Here is a 17,403-nt window from a genome sequence, read left to right on the forward strand (position 1 = left end):
GGGAGTTCCATCCCAGAGTGACCAAAGAGTTGAGAAAGGGGCAGGGCATCTGCTCTGCAAGCCCAAATCAGCAGGTCCTGCCTGGTGCAGAGCAGCAGGGGTAGGGGATCAAGCAGTCTGGTTTGTGGGCTCCTCAGCACCGAGGCTGTGGCATTTATCCTAGGGGTGTGTGAAAGAGCCTGTGGAGATTCATGTGAAATTTGGTGCCTCTGTACAAACTCCAGGTCACTCTCTGTATCAGTCTGGAGGCCCAGAGGGGTCGGGGGGGACTCCTGTGCCCAAAATTGCAAAGATCCATTGCTGAAATGTGGATCCACTGGGGACTATCACTCACTTCCCTTTTCCCCTGAATTGGGGAGATTCCCTTGCCTCCATGCCAGTTCCAAGAAGGAAGCCACCCAACTTCGTTCTTTTCTGTTCTTGCCTGGTCGCCATTGCTTCCTTGCTGAATCCCAGCGTGATCTCCTAGGTGATCCATGTGAAGAACTAGTATTTACTCGCCTCTTTGTTTCTTCTTCGTCAGTGGTGCACACCAGCTGCTTCAAGTCAACCATCTTTTCCCCTTTGTTTTGAAACAATGTTTAAATAACCTCTATAGACAAAATTAATTTTTTCTCAACAAACACACATCCTCCTACCTTTATAATTTTCCTAACCAAAACATATTTTGCTTTCTTTGTATTCTTTACATACAGAATTGTTTTCCTTATATCTACTGGTTTTAATTACATATATATAATTATTTTAACTCTTAATAACCATAACTTCAGTGAAAATGCAGGAAGTAAGCAATTTTAATTGTTACTTACCAAGTGCAGAGCTCAGGACAGAGGGCAAAGCTATGAAGACCATGCTTGGAGGCTCCAACTTTCCCAGCACATCCAGAAGGCATAGCTGAGCCAGGGATGATGGGGCCATACTGTGCTTGGCCCTACTCTGCAGCTTATGGCCCAAGTTCTGTAGACATGCATATGTCCCCAGGACTCAGCGTGGCCTCTTGGCTAGACTCCTAAATTCAAAGGCTTAAAACCAAAGACATAAACTCATAGACAAATTACATAAGTATAAAAAAACCAGGTTTATTATCTTAACACATCTAGAAGAGAATGTATAAATATGTCTGAACAGTTGACCCAAGCAAAAATGTCTAAAATTCTGTAGGCATTTTACATTTATTTTACCAAAAAATTTCAACCTATTTTTTTTTTACCAAATGTAGTTGACTCTTGAACAACACAAGGGTTGAGGTGCCAATCACCCACATAGTTGAAAGCATTTGACTCCCACAAAACTAACAACAACTAGCCTATGGTGGGCTAGAAATCTTACTGACAACATATTAATGGTTGATTAACAGGACCTTTTATGTTATATATTATATACTGTGTTCTTACAATAAAATAAGCTAGAGAGAAGAGACTGTTATTAAGAAAATCATAAGGAAGAGGATATTTACTAAGTGGAAGCGAATCATCATTAAGGTCTTCATCCTCATCATCTTCATATTGAGTAGGCTGAGGAGGAAGAGGAACTTGAGGTGTTGGTCTTGTTACCTCAAGGGCGGCAGAGGCAGAAGAAAATTTGTGTATAAGTGGACCCTTGCAGTTCAAGGGCCAACTGCATAAAGTGAAAAATATTTGGGCAAGTTATTTAATTTATGATTACTCATTTATTTGTAAGCCAATTTAGTACCACGTAGAGAATATACAAACACAGATGTAGATACATGTATACACACAAAAAAGACAAACATAAGGATTTGATGGCTTTGATTTTAAAATTTTAGCCACGAGGCAGGTAAAACTCGTTAGTAAAACTGTGCCTCTGTAAATGGAACAAGTTACAGTTTATTTGTTCCACGTGGCTGAAGCCCTTACCAAGTTTTAGAGAAAACAGGTAGTAAACTTGTATCTCAAAGTGCAGAGAGAGAATTTAAGCTTTTTCAAGAAGTTGGGTGTGTTAGAGGAAGACTGAAAATGGATGCCAAAATAACACAAAAATGTAAGAATTCCCTAATGGATTTTATAAGACGAACAATTAGGTAGTTTCCAATTAAGTCTCCCTTTTCCAGGTAAGCTTAGGGCAGAGCCCATCAATACATAGGCCTGTCAAAGCACTTATAGTTTCTGGGGCTTAATGCTGATGTATGTGAAAAGCAGACAGAGCTGGAAGAGCGCTTAGATTCCCAGATATCAAGGATTCCATTTTCTCACTGAATCCTGGGTTCCCCAGAGCTGAGGCAAAAGTGCAAGAGGAAGCGCCATACCCTTCCACAGTGCACCTTGCTGCAAGGACATTCCCCTGAGGCTGATGCCAACTAGCCAATGCCAACCAGCTCACTCTGTGATCAGCCCATCCCCCATGGGAATCTGATCCTTTGATGGCAAATGATCCCACAGCCTCCAAGTACCCAGACTATGCTTTTCTTATCTAAATACACAAAGCAACAAGTAGCCCCTTCTAGTGATAACCTCTCACTTAAACTGCTGTCAGCTGCCTCCAGAATTGCAGCCTTGCCAGGGACTCACCAGCCACAGCATATTCAAAGGTCAAGTGCTCACTCACAGTGCAAAGTCACTCCCCAAAAAACTCCCCAAAGCCAGAGAGATCAGGGAACTCAGTGCAAAAGACAGCAGAACTTTAGACCTGACAGGACCCTGTCTATGATTCTTGGGGCCTATGAGGAAGACAGAGGCCTCCAAAGTGAGTGTGTGGTGCCTTTTTCTGTGTTTTTCAAGAAGGTAGGTCTCAAGGTCATTAGACATCCCATCTAGATCTCTTCATTTGATATCGAAGGAGGTGAAAGGGAGGGAAGAGTAGAAGGAAATGAAAGCCAATTTGAGGAGGCTTTAAACTTCCAAAAACAGCCAATGAGCTTTTACATTTTTCTCAGCAGAAATCATGCCAACAAGAAAGGAATTGAACAGAGAGATGTAACGTATACATTTTATAAAAGGTTTCTAATCGACTGAAAAAATTCTCAGAGGAGAAATAGAATCCAAAAGAGAAAAAGCAGAAAGGCCATCAATAGCCTGAATATCACCTTTTGATTTTGACTATAGAGCTCTTCTAAAATTTGTTTTAAATATTCAAGCAGCAAGTTATCTGTCCCACAGGCAGTCAGCCTTTTGCCGGGGCCGAGAGTGTGATGGCTGCAGTAGGGCTCACCTCCTCAGTTCACCACTTTGGTTTCCAGTGGTGGTGGGAGGTGTGACTCTGGACCACTAGAGGAAGGAAGATCAATGGGGGAAAAAGTGGCTGTCACACTCTAAACACAAACCAAAGTTTTAAAGTAGAGGTGTACCTGAAAAAATGACTCAACACAAATAAGCACACGAGAGTAAAAGCAAGAAGCCCTTTATGGCTTTAACCAAAAAGAGGGAGCAAAAGCTGCAACCCACCAAAAGACCACTCCCAGTGACAGCTCGGAGAAAGGAAAGTTTCACTCTCCCCAAATAGGGTGCAACTCACCTTTCTGTCTGACCATATTCTCTGGAGTCTCAGCTTCTTAGCTGACCATCTGCACACAAAGGCATGACATCTAATGTGCCCCATACATGGAAGATTCTAAGAGACAACCATCTGTAAGACAGGACATCAAAAACTGTCCACGAGGGTAAAAAGGATTACAAAAGAAATGAGTGCCCTAAAAGTTGAGTCATACAAATATCAAACCAGTTTTTATAGATTTTCTTTTTCCTTCTGATTTAAAGGACTTAGATTTCCAAGGGACTGGCTCCCAGACAGGCATCACACCCGGGCCATGGTGGTTAAAGTAGAGAATCCTAGCCCCGAGAGTACAGGCTGGAGTCCCTTTGTGTGAGTCGTACAGGGCCCCAAAGCAGACAGCTTGAGCATACAAAGGATTTTAACTTTGTTTAAAATTGATTTCTGCTTTTTTTTACTTTTGATCTTGCCAAGGGAGTTTTTAAGGCTATTGTTCGTTGTTTATTTTTTCTAATAGGTACAAATAAGATGGCTGTTTAAGATAAGAACTCTCTAAAAAGTTTTCTTTTAAATATAGCCAATTTATTTACTCCCTAAGCAGCTCGAGTCAATAATCCTTTTTAATGAAAAGTCTCTGGTAACTTTCCAGGTTTAGATTACCACAGACATAAGTGGTGTCTTAAAAATCAGCACAGAAGATTCAGTCTCCTATGACTCCTCACAAAAAAAGTCACAGAAATAATCTAAGATAGCAAAAGACTGCTGTTCCCATAGACAGTTAAGGATAATGTCTGTGTATATGATGCCTCTGGTATCCCACAAATTTGTGTGTAGGGGAGCGCCAGTCACAGACCCCATTGATCTGGGACATGGAGTAAGCCCTTCTAGGATTAGACTTTCCCAGAACTAACCAGGCAACACAAGTTGAGACAACAAAAAGTCCTTATAGATGGCATTGATTAAGACAAACTCCCCTGAAAGCTTGGCACATTTGGAACAAAATGTTCTTAGTATCTTAGGTGTCTTGGGGTTCTCAGCCCTTTTGTACTCTCCTCTGGATGTGACCCAAAAATCCTGGCCCCTGAGATGGTGGAGACCAGATAGGATGCTCCTACTTGGTCCCAAGTCAAGATCTCAAGGATGTACAAGATGAGAGGGAAATCTCCAGTTTTTTGGGGGGCGGGGGCATGGGTTTGCTTGTTTTTTCTCAGAGACAGAGTCTTACTGTGTATCCAGGCTCGAGTGCAGTGACAATCATAGCTCACTGTAGTCTCAAACTCCTAGGCAATCAAGTGATCTATCCACCTCTTTAGTGGCTGGGACTATAGGCAGATGTGCTTGGTTAATTTGATTTTTTTTTTTTTTTTGTAGAGACAGGGGTCTCCCTTTGTTGCCCAGGCTGGTCTTGAACTCCTGACTTCAAGTAATCTGCCCACCTCAGCCTCCCAAAGTGCTGGGGTTACAGGCTTGAGCAACCATACCTGGCCAAAGTTCGGTTTTTATTCCATAGTCTATAGAATCCTTCTTTATGACAAAATAGCATGAGAAGACAAAGACAAAGAAAAAACAAAGGCTATTTCTGGAAGAAAAAGGATCAGACAATACACCTATTTATACAAAACCAATGACAATAACATCAAAATTGCTAAACATAAGACCAGTTTATATAAATATCTTTCTCTCACAATTTTAAATTTAGAAAAGGAAAAAGGAGAAAGTGATTTTTACCATCCGCTCACCCAGATTCCACAGACAACCAAGAATCTAACCGCTAAGGAATTCTTACTCTTCTGCCAGCTTGTCAGGTTCTGGGTTCCCTGGACTTCCGCTTCTGGGAGAGCAGAACAGTTTTGGTTATCCTGCTCACAGCACCAAAACTGTACAGGCTGAGGGTTTTCCCTTTGTCTTCTGAAGGTGTGAAGAAAATCAACTGACAAAGGGCAGATTAATAGGAGAAAAGACATACCGAATTTATTAACATACACATGTGTGTGCAGTAGTCATACAAAAAAACTCAAAGAAGGCCCAGATGATTGACACTTGATATGGTTTAGGTCTATGTCCCCGCCCAAATCTTATGTGCAATTGTAATCCCCCGTGTTGGAGGAGGGGCCCGATGGAATCATTAGAGTGAATGCTTCGTGAATTAGCACCATCATCTTTGTGGTGTTGTGATGAAGTTCTCAGGAGATCCAGATGTTTAAAAGCGTGTAGCGACTCCCCACTCTGTGTCTTAGTCCTGATTCTGCCATGTTAAGATGCCTGCTCCTGCTTTGTATTTCGCCTAAGAAGAATAGAGGCTTGGAGTGTGTCAGACAGGTTATGGGAGGGAGAGAAGGGGAAAAGCATGGCTAGAGTGGTCTTGTTATATACATGCAATCTCACTTGTAGCAGCTTGTAGAAGAATAAATGTCTTCTAGATCCAGACTGGAGGGGAGGCGTTGTTAGAGAAAGCCTGGCTATTTATTTCCCTAATGTAGATTTTTCTCTACAGATACAAACCTCCTCCACAAAAGGCAGCTTTACAGGCTATTTCAGTCTACAGGTCTTCTGAATATCCATCCCAAAATATATCAAAGAAGGAGTATATTTTGGGATGAAATATTTTTGGCTTTTCTTAGTAGCCGTTAGCTTACTTCTAACTTTACCTCTCCTATGATAAAAGGTGCTTATATTAAAAAATAAATAGCCAATAAACTTTAGTCACTTTATTATTTCTCATCACTACTCCTGGGAAAATGGCAGTGTAATGAAGAGAGGCAGTGGCAGTCGATACACTTACATATGGATGAGCTATTAGAAAAGATTAACAGCCTCTAGAATGCATAATGCCTTCTGGTGATGAAATCTGTCATTAGCAGCCTAATTCAGATGAGCATTTAATGAATAAAGAAAAATAAAATAGGGTATGGGTTGTAAGGCTAATTTCAGATTTCAGAGTCTTTTCCTCCGTTGGAGATTGGGAGTCATCAGGAACCCTGAGAAAATGTGTGAACGTACATGTGCGCACAAGACTGGAAAAGAAGTTTTATGAATAGCAAATGGCTTTCCAAAAATTGGGAACACATAGAAACTGTGTTGCCAAATGGTGTGGCGCAGCTCAAAAATGAGGAGAACTTCACCAAGACCGGGAAGTGTCAGGAAACAAAGTGGCCTCTTTTGAAGTCTGGACCCAACAACAAATACCACATTGGTTCCCAGACTGTCCTCTAAATTAATTGCTATATGTAGACCTTGAATATAAAGCTGGCAGATGCAACCCAAATACAGCACAACATTTTTAATTTAGGGAAAAATTAGGGGCTAAGTCTGAAATCTAAGAGGATGATTGGAAATAAGGGATATAGTTTTCAATATCAGGGTCATTTTAGACCAGCTTCTGTAGAAGCTAGAACCCATGAAATCTTATGTTCGAATACATTTTTAGGAGTGCAGTCCCAGAGAAGCAGGAATGAGAAAAATAGGAATGCAGCAGAGAAGGAGTGAGGGCAAGTACGAGCGCGTACACTTTGGAGCTGGCATCATCTAATACTGAGTGCAACTGATTGCTCTACCTCACAAGACCATTTTCTGAGAGGTCACGTGAGCTAACAAATTATTTAGGAAAGCCTGTCTCAGGAGAGAAAGGAGAAGAATTTATTTAACAGCCTCCATTTCCTATTGGCCAAAGATTTACCCTACAGGGTATGAGCTCTTTACAGGATATTAATTCCACACTTCCACAGTACACACAGTGGACCATTAGAAGGATCCCTGGCTTTCATGCTCCAGCAGCAATGGAGAAGCCAGAAGGAGAGCAGAGATATGGAGCTGCGTGCATGATGTGAGGCATGGCTGGCTTTTGCCATGGAAGCTGATGTAAAAACAAGTGGCCAAGGGCCCTGGAGATAGGCGCCGCTGAGGGAATTGGAGGTACAAACACGAATCTGAATACAGGGGAGACTTGTGTCTGGGCAGTCCAGCCCTTGAATGTCTGGACTCAACATGAGTCAAGATCAAATGCAGTTAGTCTTGTTTATATAGAGAGCCCCATAAAAGAGGCTCTCCCTGTGCCCACTTTAGGCAACAGGACACATATCAGGTCTTGTTCTCCTCTTGAGCGAACTGGGACCCCACTTCCTGTGTATTCCAGGATTTGATGGAAAGTAACTGACAACTCCAGCTGGTAGAACATTAAAGAAGTTGATTAACATTAAAGAAGTTGATTAACTCCCATAAGAGGAAATCCAGAAGTTGTTGGATTCAGCAGTTGAATCACATTTAAGCTGTGTACTTTCAAACAGGCTACTGTCTGCCCAGATTTCTTTGTTTTTTTTTGTAGAACAAAACAGCCATATTTAATGTGTTCCAACATCATAAGTCTTTCTTATTTGCCTTTATACAGCAGCCTCAGCACCCTGAGGTATAAAATTCAACTGTTTGGTCAGCTGTTTCACAACTTCCTAAGAAAAGTTGCCAGTTTCTCAGCTAGATAAATTAGTTGGGTTCTGTTTATTTGCGTTCCCTTATTTGCCATAATTCCTCTTCCTTCATTATATTTTATACTTGTCTGATCCTTGGTTGCAAACAACAGTAAAAACATGGCTTCAAGCAGAAATTGAGTCTATCGAAAGTCTATGTAGGCTGCCAGAATCTATGGGAAAGGTGGAAAAACAACATGGGCAGAAACCATGACAGGTTAGGCATAACCAAAATTCTGCCACAGGATGCTTGGCTTAAGATACCATTGCATGGATAACTGCCACCCTACACCTGCCTCGGTGCAGCTGGATCTATTATTTCTGCCTAGCCCCCCACCCCACTCCACCCTGTTGCACTGCCTCACTCATCCATTCAGTGATGATTTCTCATCAGTTTTCTTTGCTGAAAATAATAAAAAGTTAACAGTACTTGCATTTCAGAAACAGAAACATTTATAATTGAATTGGATTTTTTCAGTCCTTGTCTCTAAAGACCAGGTTTTTCAAATAGTGAATCTTAAATATTATCCAGTAGTTGACTTAATTCTTATGTGATCTGAGTTCCCTGTTGGGGTTTCACTACAAATGACTGAGGTTTTCTCCCCATTGATTTTACTTCAGTTTTAATCAAATATCATCAAATCATTTGAATTTTCTGCCAGACTATTTGGCATGTTTTCTGGTGGTGAAATGAATAAATTTATTGAGCAGGCAAAGCTTGTAATTTTCTAGTGATAGTGTTTTATTGATTTGCTCTTGTATAATTAAATCAAATAATCCAGCAGTTCTAGGTACCCAAGCAGAGAGAACATGACTTAAACATTTATTGGACTGGATTTGTTATTTTGTAAAATTGCGTTGACAGACACACTGAACCATGCAAGATGAGATATGAAATGTAATAAACCTCACGAATTATCCACAGAGCAAAATTTACTTTTCTTTAAACTGCCCAGATTCTTTAGCACCAGCTGAGGAGGAAAAGGCCTTCATAATGGTGGCTTATATTATCCATACAAATGTGATTACAGCTAGAAAAAAAATAGATTATTTTTAGTCTAGAGAGTCTTTCCTCCAAGGAACACCAAATCATGACTATTTTTTATATATGCTTTTTGACGTGTTTAGTTTAAAACGTAGGAGTCAATAAAACATTTAATTTTGGAAATGGGATCTATAAGACGCACATGAACAAAATGTTATTGGCTGACTTTTTAATTCTTAAGCCAGCATTTGAGGTGTCCTGTTGAACTAGTCAAAATTTTGCATCAATAATATCAAGTCTTCATTGAGATTGAGTTAAGGGCTTTAAAAGAAAGAAACGACCTACAGAATGGGAGAAAATATTTGCAAACTATGCATCTGACAAAGGTCTAATTTCCAGCATCTTTAACAAACTTAAATTTAAAAGAGAAAATCAATCCCATTAAAAAGTGGACAAAGAACATGAACAGACACTTCTCAAAAGAAGACATACATGTGGCCAACAAGCATATGAGAAAAAGCTCAGCATCACTGATCATTAAAGAAATGCAAATCAAAATAACAAATACCATCTCACCTGAGTAAAAAAAAGCCAAAAAATAGCAGATGCTGATGAAGTTGTGGAGAAAAGGGAACCCTTATACACTGTTGGTGGGAGTGTAAATTAGTTGAACCATCTAATTCCACCACCTTTTCCTCCTCAGCTGGTGCTAAAGAATCTGGGCAGTTTAAAGAAAAGTAAATTTTGCTCTGTGGATAATTCGTGAGGTTTATTACATTTCATATCTCATCTTGCATGGTTCAGTGTGTCTGTCAACGCAATTTTACAAAATAACAAATCCAGTCCAATAAATGTTTAAGTCATGTTCTCTCTGCTTGGGTACCTAGAACTGGAAAGCAGTGTAGCAATTCCTCAAAGAGCTAAAAGCAGAACTACCATTCAACCAGCAATCCCATTTCTTGGTATATACCCAGAGGGATATAAAGCATCTACCATAAAGACACATGAACACAAATGTTCATTGCAGCAGTATTCACAATAGCAAAGACACAGAATCAGCCTAAATGCCTATCAGTGATAGTCCAGATAAAGAAAATGTGGTACATATACACCATGGAATACTATGTGGCCATAAAAAGAATGAGTCATGTCTTTTGCAGGAGCATGGATGGAGCTGGAGGCTATCATCCTTAGGAAACTAATGCAGGAACAGAAAACCAAACACCCCATGTTCTCACTTAAAATGGGAGCTAAATGATGAGAACTTATGAACACAAGGAAGGAAACTACAGACACTGGGGTCCGCTTGAAGTGGATGCGTGGAAGGAGAGAGGAGCAGAAAGGATAACTATTGGGTACTGAGCTTAATTCCTGGGCAATGTAATAATATGTACAACAAACCCCCATGGAACACGTTTATTTATGTAACAAACCTTCTCATGTGCCCCAAACCTAAAATAAAAATTAAGAATAAAAAAAAGTAAGAAACTCAGAACACATAACAGCATATGAACTTATCATATTCACAGTTAATAGAATCAGTGACTAGATTATTTTGCTCTTCATAAAGTGGAAGGAAAGAAACAAACCCTACCAGGCCCTATGCCATAGCCACACAGTTGCATAATATATGCTGTAAACTGCCTTGATTCTGCTCAAATTGCATATAGAAACTTCAATCCAAGTAAACCTAGAAATGTATTGTCTTTTTTCTAACCAAAAACAAAGACCAGGGCTCAAGAGTGATGTATTGAAACTAGATGCATTTATACATGAAATATTTACAAATGGTGTCATTGCATGAGTGGCGACCTTGTCCAAGGGCAAAATGGCAGAAGGTTGTCCCATTTTTACCTGATGGGAGCACTGGCAAAACAAAATAGAGCAAATTTTGGAAAAGTTTTATCACTCTTTGTCAATATTGTTAAATAAGCCCTTCTGGAGAGGCTGTTTAGACACTGGAGATACTTCAGAAGAACCTGTTTAGAAGCCAGTATAATGCAGGTTTCCTCCGCAACCTCTGAAGAGCTTTGGGAGCTACCTGAGTTTTTCCAGCTGGAATGTATTCTGTACTTGGCAGCACTGAAACTGACTCAGATCTATTACAGACTCACCGAAGTCCGTGGCTCTTGACCTTGTAAAGATCGGGCACTCCCTTTCAAATGCCTGATCTGGTAATCCTAGTTGAGAGGTACAGAGTGAGGGTGACCTGTGATTTTCAGGTTTCCTTTTGATCTACCAGTGCTCCTCATTTGCTGTGCTGCCACATGTGCATTTCAGCACAGCAACTGTCCCTGCACCTTCCCTGGAGAGCAGCCCACCTGCTCCCTGCCAGACGTCCCTTTGAAGTGAAGGGCTTCTTTTTATGAGACACCCCCATCACTCACCCTCCCACTCCCCTATCCCCTCCCTGTCCCATTTTTTTTTTTAAAAGAGAGAGAGAAAGAAAAAAAAAAACAAAGTAGGCACTTAGTTCAGACTGGAGAACCTGATGTGATCTCGTTGCTTTTTAATTTCACAGCGAAAAGTATACCATAGATTTTTCATGCTTTTGTAACCAATAGGAATGATATAATTGAGCAAATATTACTCAGTGATATTATTAAATCAGGCCTCTTTTCTGCATGGTGACCAGGGGTCATTTATAAATACAAACCAACTGCCACATTATGATCCAGAACAGAATGTTTCTTGGCACGTTTCTTTTAAGTTAAAAGAACACTGTTGTGAGGTTCTTACAGAATTATTAGATCATTTATCAAATGGCCATTCCATGTATCTATTGTTCTGAGTATGTCATTTCAGAACAATGACCAAAAATGGTGAATTAATTGATGTTTTTATGGTTTACTAGCAATTATTTAACAAAACAAACAAAAATCTTGGTTTCTCCAATTTTTGAGCAACTGGAAACCAAAAGCAACTGGAACAAAAGCAATGGATCAATTTTTTTTTTTTAAAGACACATCTTGATTAAATCAATATCCTTACAGAATTCAGAGCTTAGAATAATACTGGAGACCCTTTTATTCTGGGGCCTCCACATTACATTTTAAAGCAGATTTAGATTAAGGGATAACAGGTTGGAGTCTTGCTGTTTGGGACAGCAAGACTTAAACTTTCTTAAACTTTAGGACCCTCAGTCTCCTCATCCATAAAATGAGTCTGGTGATTACCTCCTCTTATGGTTGCATAAGAACGATGCTTAGAAGTATCGGAGCCTGTGTCACAGGAAGGAATCCCAAAATTCAAGCTGACGTTTTCTTCCTGGGGGAGGAAGTAAAAATCTGAGACTCAGGTCTTTTCTGCAGTACCTGCTGGTGAGCCACATCCTCCTTGCTCCCCTCTTTCTCTCTCAAATCGATTTCTTACTCAGTGTATATCAGTAACCACCTAGCCTAGCAGTTCCAATTCCCCAAAGCTCAAGGTTTTCAGCAGTAGCATTTGCCACTCATCCAGGACAAGTTTGTAATATTTTTTCCTGCATGAGCCATTTTGACCAAACTAGCATGTCCTTGTTTAGAGACCCCTAGTTTAACAAGGAAGAGGTTACAATGAATGATTGATGATTACAATATTTTAATTGAAATCATACGAACATTGATGACTTTCATGATTCTCTATAATTCAATTTAATTACTCAAATTTTTTATATAGCACTTAAAGCCTTTTTCTAATTTGTATGCATTTTCATCAGAATTATTTTCTATAGAAAGTTTATATTGAAATTTGATTTATTGATACTTTTATTTTTATTCATATCAATTTTTTCATTGCCATTATAAAATTTGTTTTGCCTTTATCTCTGTAATTTTTTAAATTGTAAAAACATTCCAACTCACAGAAAAGTTGAAGAAAGAATAAACTCATATACTCCTTTCCCGAAATCATTAATTCTTATGACACTTGCTCCAGCTAACATTTTCCTTTTCCCAAATCATTGAGAATAGGATACAAAATCATAGTAATTCACCCTTAAATGCTTCAGTGTGTCAGTCCCAATAACAAGAATATTCTACAGAAACCAACTCCTTAGTTGTCTTGGGCTCATAGTTAAGAAGGGGAAAATTATTTGGTCAATGTAATTCAATAGCATTCACTAACATAAAGACCATACTGAATTTTCCCTAATTGTGTCCACAAGATCCTTTGTAGTTTTTGTTTATTTATTTGTTTTTGATCTGGGAACCAGCATAGTTTTTGTTTATTTATTTATTTGATCTGGGAGCCAGTCAACCTCCTGCCTTTCATGTAGCTGTTATTTCTCTTGCTGAAGCAAGACTGATAGTCTTCCATTATTACAAGTCACAATCATCACAGTCAAGAGAGAAAGCATTTTGCATTTTGCATCGAGAGTTAAACTCTTTTGATGTGCCATATCAAAAGGTCTTGCTCTGTCACACAGGCTAGAGTGCTGTGGCCTAATCATAGCTTACTGCAACCTCAAACTCCTGGACTCAAGCAATCCTCCCACCTCAACTTCCTGAGTAGCTGGGATTGCAGGTAAGTGCCTTGATGCTTTGCCCAATTTCATATTCTTCGTATCACTTTTGGTGACGTGTAGTCACTGACCACATTTCTGGCTGAGAAAAATGTCAGTGGCAAAGTTAAAATTGCTTAGGGTATATACCCAAAGGACTATAAATCGTTCTGCTATAAGGACACATGCACATGAATGTTCATTGCAGCACTGTTTACAATAGCAAAGACCTGGAATCAACCCAAATGCCCATTGATGATAGACTGGATTGGGAAAATGTGGCACATATACACCATGGAATATTATGCAGCAATCAGAAATGATGAGTTCGTGTGGTTTGTGGGGACATGGATGAATCTGGAGAACATCATTCTCAGCAAACTGACACAAGAACAGAAAATGAAACACTGCATATTCTCACTCATAGGCGGGTGATGAAAAATGAGAACACATGGACACAGAGAGGGGAGTACTAAACACTGGGGTCTATTGGGGGGAAAAGGGGAGGGCCAGTGGGAGGGGGAGGTGGGGAGGGATAGCCTGGGGAGAAATGCCAAATGTGGGTGAAGGGGAGAAAGCAAACAAAACACACTGCTATGTGTGTACCTATGCAACTGTATTGCATGCTCTGCACATGTACCCCAAAACCTAAAATGCAGTAAAAAATAAAAAATTTAAAAAAAATCAACAACCAAAAAAACTGCTTAGGGTCCCCACTTTAAAATGGTGAAGTCAGATAGTGGGGTCGAGTCATCTGACTTATCTTCAGGACAGTTGTATGCCTAGTGTATGTATGCTGCTTCATTGAACAGATTAATCTATTCTGATCTGTAGCATGGATGATTCATCCAACTTGGCTTTTGATATTTTATCAGGTGTCAGGAGCCTCTTTTGTCAGCACTAATTAGAGTTTTCAAGTAAATTATTAGAAGGAGACAACTGTCAGAAAAATTTGATGACTTAGCAAATCTATGTCTCAAGACTAAAATTCTCAAGAACAAATCCCAGTCAGGAGATTATAATTCTTCCTCTAGCTCTGTTACTTACTAGACATTTTATCTCAGGATCTTTTAAGCAATAGCTTTTCAGCTATAGAGTGAGAGTAATGATACCCTATCAACCTGACCATGGTAACTGTAAGAATCTAAATTTAACTATGTCTATTTATAGAAAGACCTATACAAATAAATATAAGGCATTTTTATTATTGCTGTAGCGTTACAACAACATGAGACTATTGTACATTTCCTAGCTCCATCATAACCGTTTTTGTCTGATAGCTGTGGAAATTTGCCAAGTGATAATACTTGGGGAGTAATTATGAGCCTTGGAGTTTGATGTGGTGTAATATGGTGGCTCTTTCAAGTCATCATTTATTTGAAGAGTGGATTCTCTTTCTTCCATGGCTAGCAAATAAAGCATTATCAATATTAAGCCATGTTTCAGATGTACTTTTAATTCTAGATAAAGGTGCTGCTAGAGGGATACAAACGTTATACCAGAGAATGCTAGCCTATAGCAGGAAAACAATGGAGATCCAAGTTTGAGTGTAAACTGTCTCCCTTTGGCTTTGGGCTTGTCTGGCAATGCCTGGGATTTTGGCAACAGATTCTTGAAGTGGATATGTGTAAGAGGAAAAAAAGGCACCTCATACTATGTGATGAGTGAGTCAAGGCAAGTTTGGTCTAATAAGATTCTGGTTTTTGTAGAGGAGGATGGAGCTGAGGAAACCATGGTAATTGTCATTCAGAGCTTCCTGTGGCCCAATCCACAAAATAGATTCGTGGGAGAGGGTTTTGAACAGAGCAGACTGGAGAGGGTTGGGGCCTAAAAATGCTGTGCTTTGGGAGCTGTGTAATAGGAAAAAGAAATCTGGTTGCCTTGTTTTGGTGAATTGGGAACTCTGGTGCCAGCCGTTCTGACAGTAACACAACACAGAGCAAGTGAAGTCTACATCGTCTGACACTCCCTTGGGACTCCAGAAATCATTATGTAGTGGAGTGTGTGCGTCTTTGTGTTTTGAGGGAATGCATTGGAAGACGGACTTAAAAGAGGGTATTTTTCTTAAGAGAACAGGTGGAGAAAGAGAGACACATGCAGAGACAAAATTTTTTTTGCTATTATTGGAACCCTCTGTTTTATTGGAAACTAGTTCACTGATTTGATTAATATTAAAAAGTGAACTTAAAATTAAGTTTTTAATAATGTAAATAAGGGAAAATGCAATGATGTGAATGTATTTAATGCCACTGAACTGTACACTTAATAAGGGTTAAAATGGTAAATTTTATGTTATGGGTGTATTTTGCCATAATTAAAATTTTTAAAAAATGAGGGCAGGGGAAAGGAAAACACAGAAAACTTTTCCTTTTAAGGGGGGGAAAAGGTAGTTAATTTAATAAATTGGACAATACAGGACAAAGCATAGCCACACAGGAATTTCTGCCAGCCAGGCTGAATGATAATCCAAGCTGGTGGGTCATTAGCTCTCCTATCTGCTCGTTAATCCCTGTACTTTGAAAAACGACATGAATCAACTGCAGTCTTCAGTTCGTTTCCAGTAGGATATCCAAGTTACACTCACTCCACTGAACCTTCTCCAGGCCAGATGTTTGAAGACTTTTCAGTCCTCTACATGAAAACTGTCCTTTATCTTCTTGATTTATGACAGCCTTTCATTTGATGATCAAACAAAGCCACTAATAATTCTGTTACAGGTGTCTAAGAAGGTCCTTAGGAGAATATTTATACCCATAGGCTCTTGGCCACAGTTCTGCCTTACTGTATCAGCAGCACAGGTGTTAGGGCACTGAGAACTTTCTTCCACGTTGGGGTATTGTTACATATTGTCCTTCTCCTTAGCCTTTTTAAGATCAGGCCTCTGCAGGGTGATGCCTGAAGTGGTAGTCACCTAGGGTGAAATGTCACAGGTGCAGCACCAAGCCATTCCCGTAACTTGGTTCTATCAAGTCCTGTGATTCTTCTATTATAACGCTGTGGTATTAAGAAAAGTTTTGTTTTACCTACTCAATCCAGCAAGGAGGTTTGGGAAGTGCAGTTCATATGTGGTAAGAAATAAAACAACTGTATATTATTTAAAATCTGTACTGTCTCTCAGAAGAAAGATAAAGGGGACATATTTTCTTTAAAATGAGAAAAGTTGTTAGAGGACTCAATAAGAGTGAAGTGGCTGGAGTATTCAGAGGAACTGACATATCAAAATAGAACTTGCTATTTCTACTAGATTTTACCCCTGGGTGTGTAAGACTATTAACACCTCACGAAGCAATTGAATGGTCTAGCCAATTTAGCCTTCTTCCAGGTAAAATCACACAGCTCACAGCCAATGCAGCAAGTGATTGAAAAACAGTTGGTTTGATTTTGGATAAAGCTATAGATCAGTGAGTATTTGTAGCTGTAAGAACAAAAGGAGGTTATATTGCTGATACTGTAAAGAAAAAAATGCATGCAATGTTAATAGCATAGGAAACTTTCACACTCAAGAATAGCTTTCTTATCCATGGGCAGTACCTGAAGAAAAGATACTATTATTTTTTTCTCTTCTATGGTTAAAGACCTTTTTTTTTTTATTTTTTTTTATATAGTTCTTTTTTTTTTTTTAAGTTTTTATTGGATTTTAGGTTTTGGGGTACATGAGCAGAGCATGCAAGACAGTTGCGTAGGTACACACATGGCAGTGTGCTTTGCTTTCCTTCTCCCCTTCACCCACATTTGGCATTTCTCCCCAGGCTATCCCTCCCCACCTCCCCCTCCCACTGGCCCTCCCCTTTTCCCCCCAATAGACCCCAGTGTTTAGTACTCCCCTTTCTGTGTCCATGTGTTCTCATTTTTCATCACCCGCCTATGAGTGAGAATATGTGGTGTTTCATTTTCTGTTCTTGTGTCAGTTTGCTGAGGATGACGTTCTCCAGATTCATCCATGTCCCTACAAACGACACAAACTCATCATTTCTGATTGCTGCATAATCTTATGTAAAAACATCTATGGAAAGAATTAAGCCAGTTTTTCT

General features: G+C 39.5%; 1 protein-coding gene across 2 annotated transcripts in view; it reads left to right on the top strand.

The window, feature by feature from the left end:
* Positions 1-13,390, top strand: part of SNX13 (sorting nexin 13) — a 199,788-nt gene extending 186,398 nt beyond the window's left edge. For both annotated transcript variants that reach the window (XM_078342628.1, XM_078342621.1), the window contains one exon: positions 13,298-13,390. The gene's annotated coding sequence lies outside the window, so the exon portion shown is untranslated. The remainder of the gene's footprint in view (positions 1-13,297) is intronic.
* The last annotated feature ends 4,013 nt before the right edge of the window (positions 13,391-17,403 follow it).

The sequence above is a fragment of the Callithrix jacchus genome, chromosome 11, assembly GCF_049354715.1.
Source record: "Callithrix jacchus isolate 240 chromosome 11, calJac240_pri, whole genome shotgun sequence".
Classification (NCBI taxonomy): domain Eukaryota; kingdom Metazoa; phylum Chordata; class Mammalia; order Primates; family Cebidae; genus Callithrix; species Callithrix jacchus.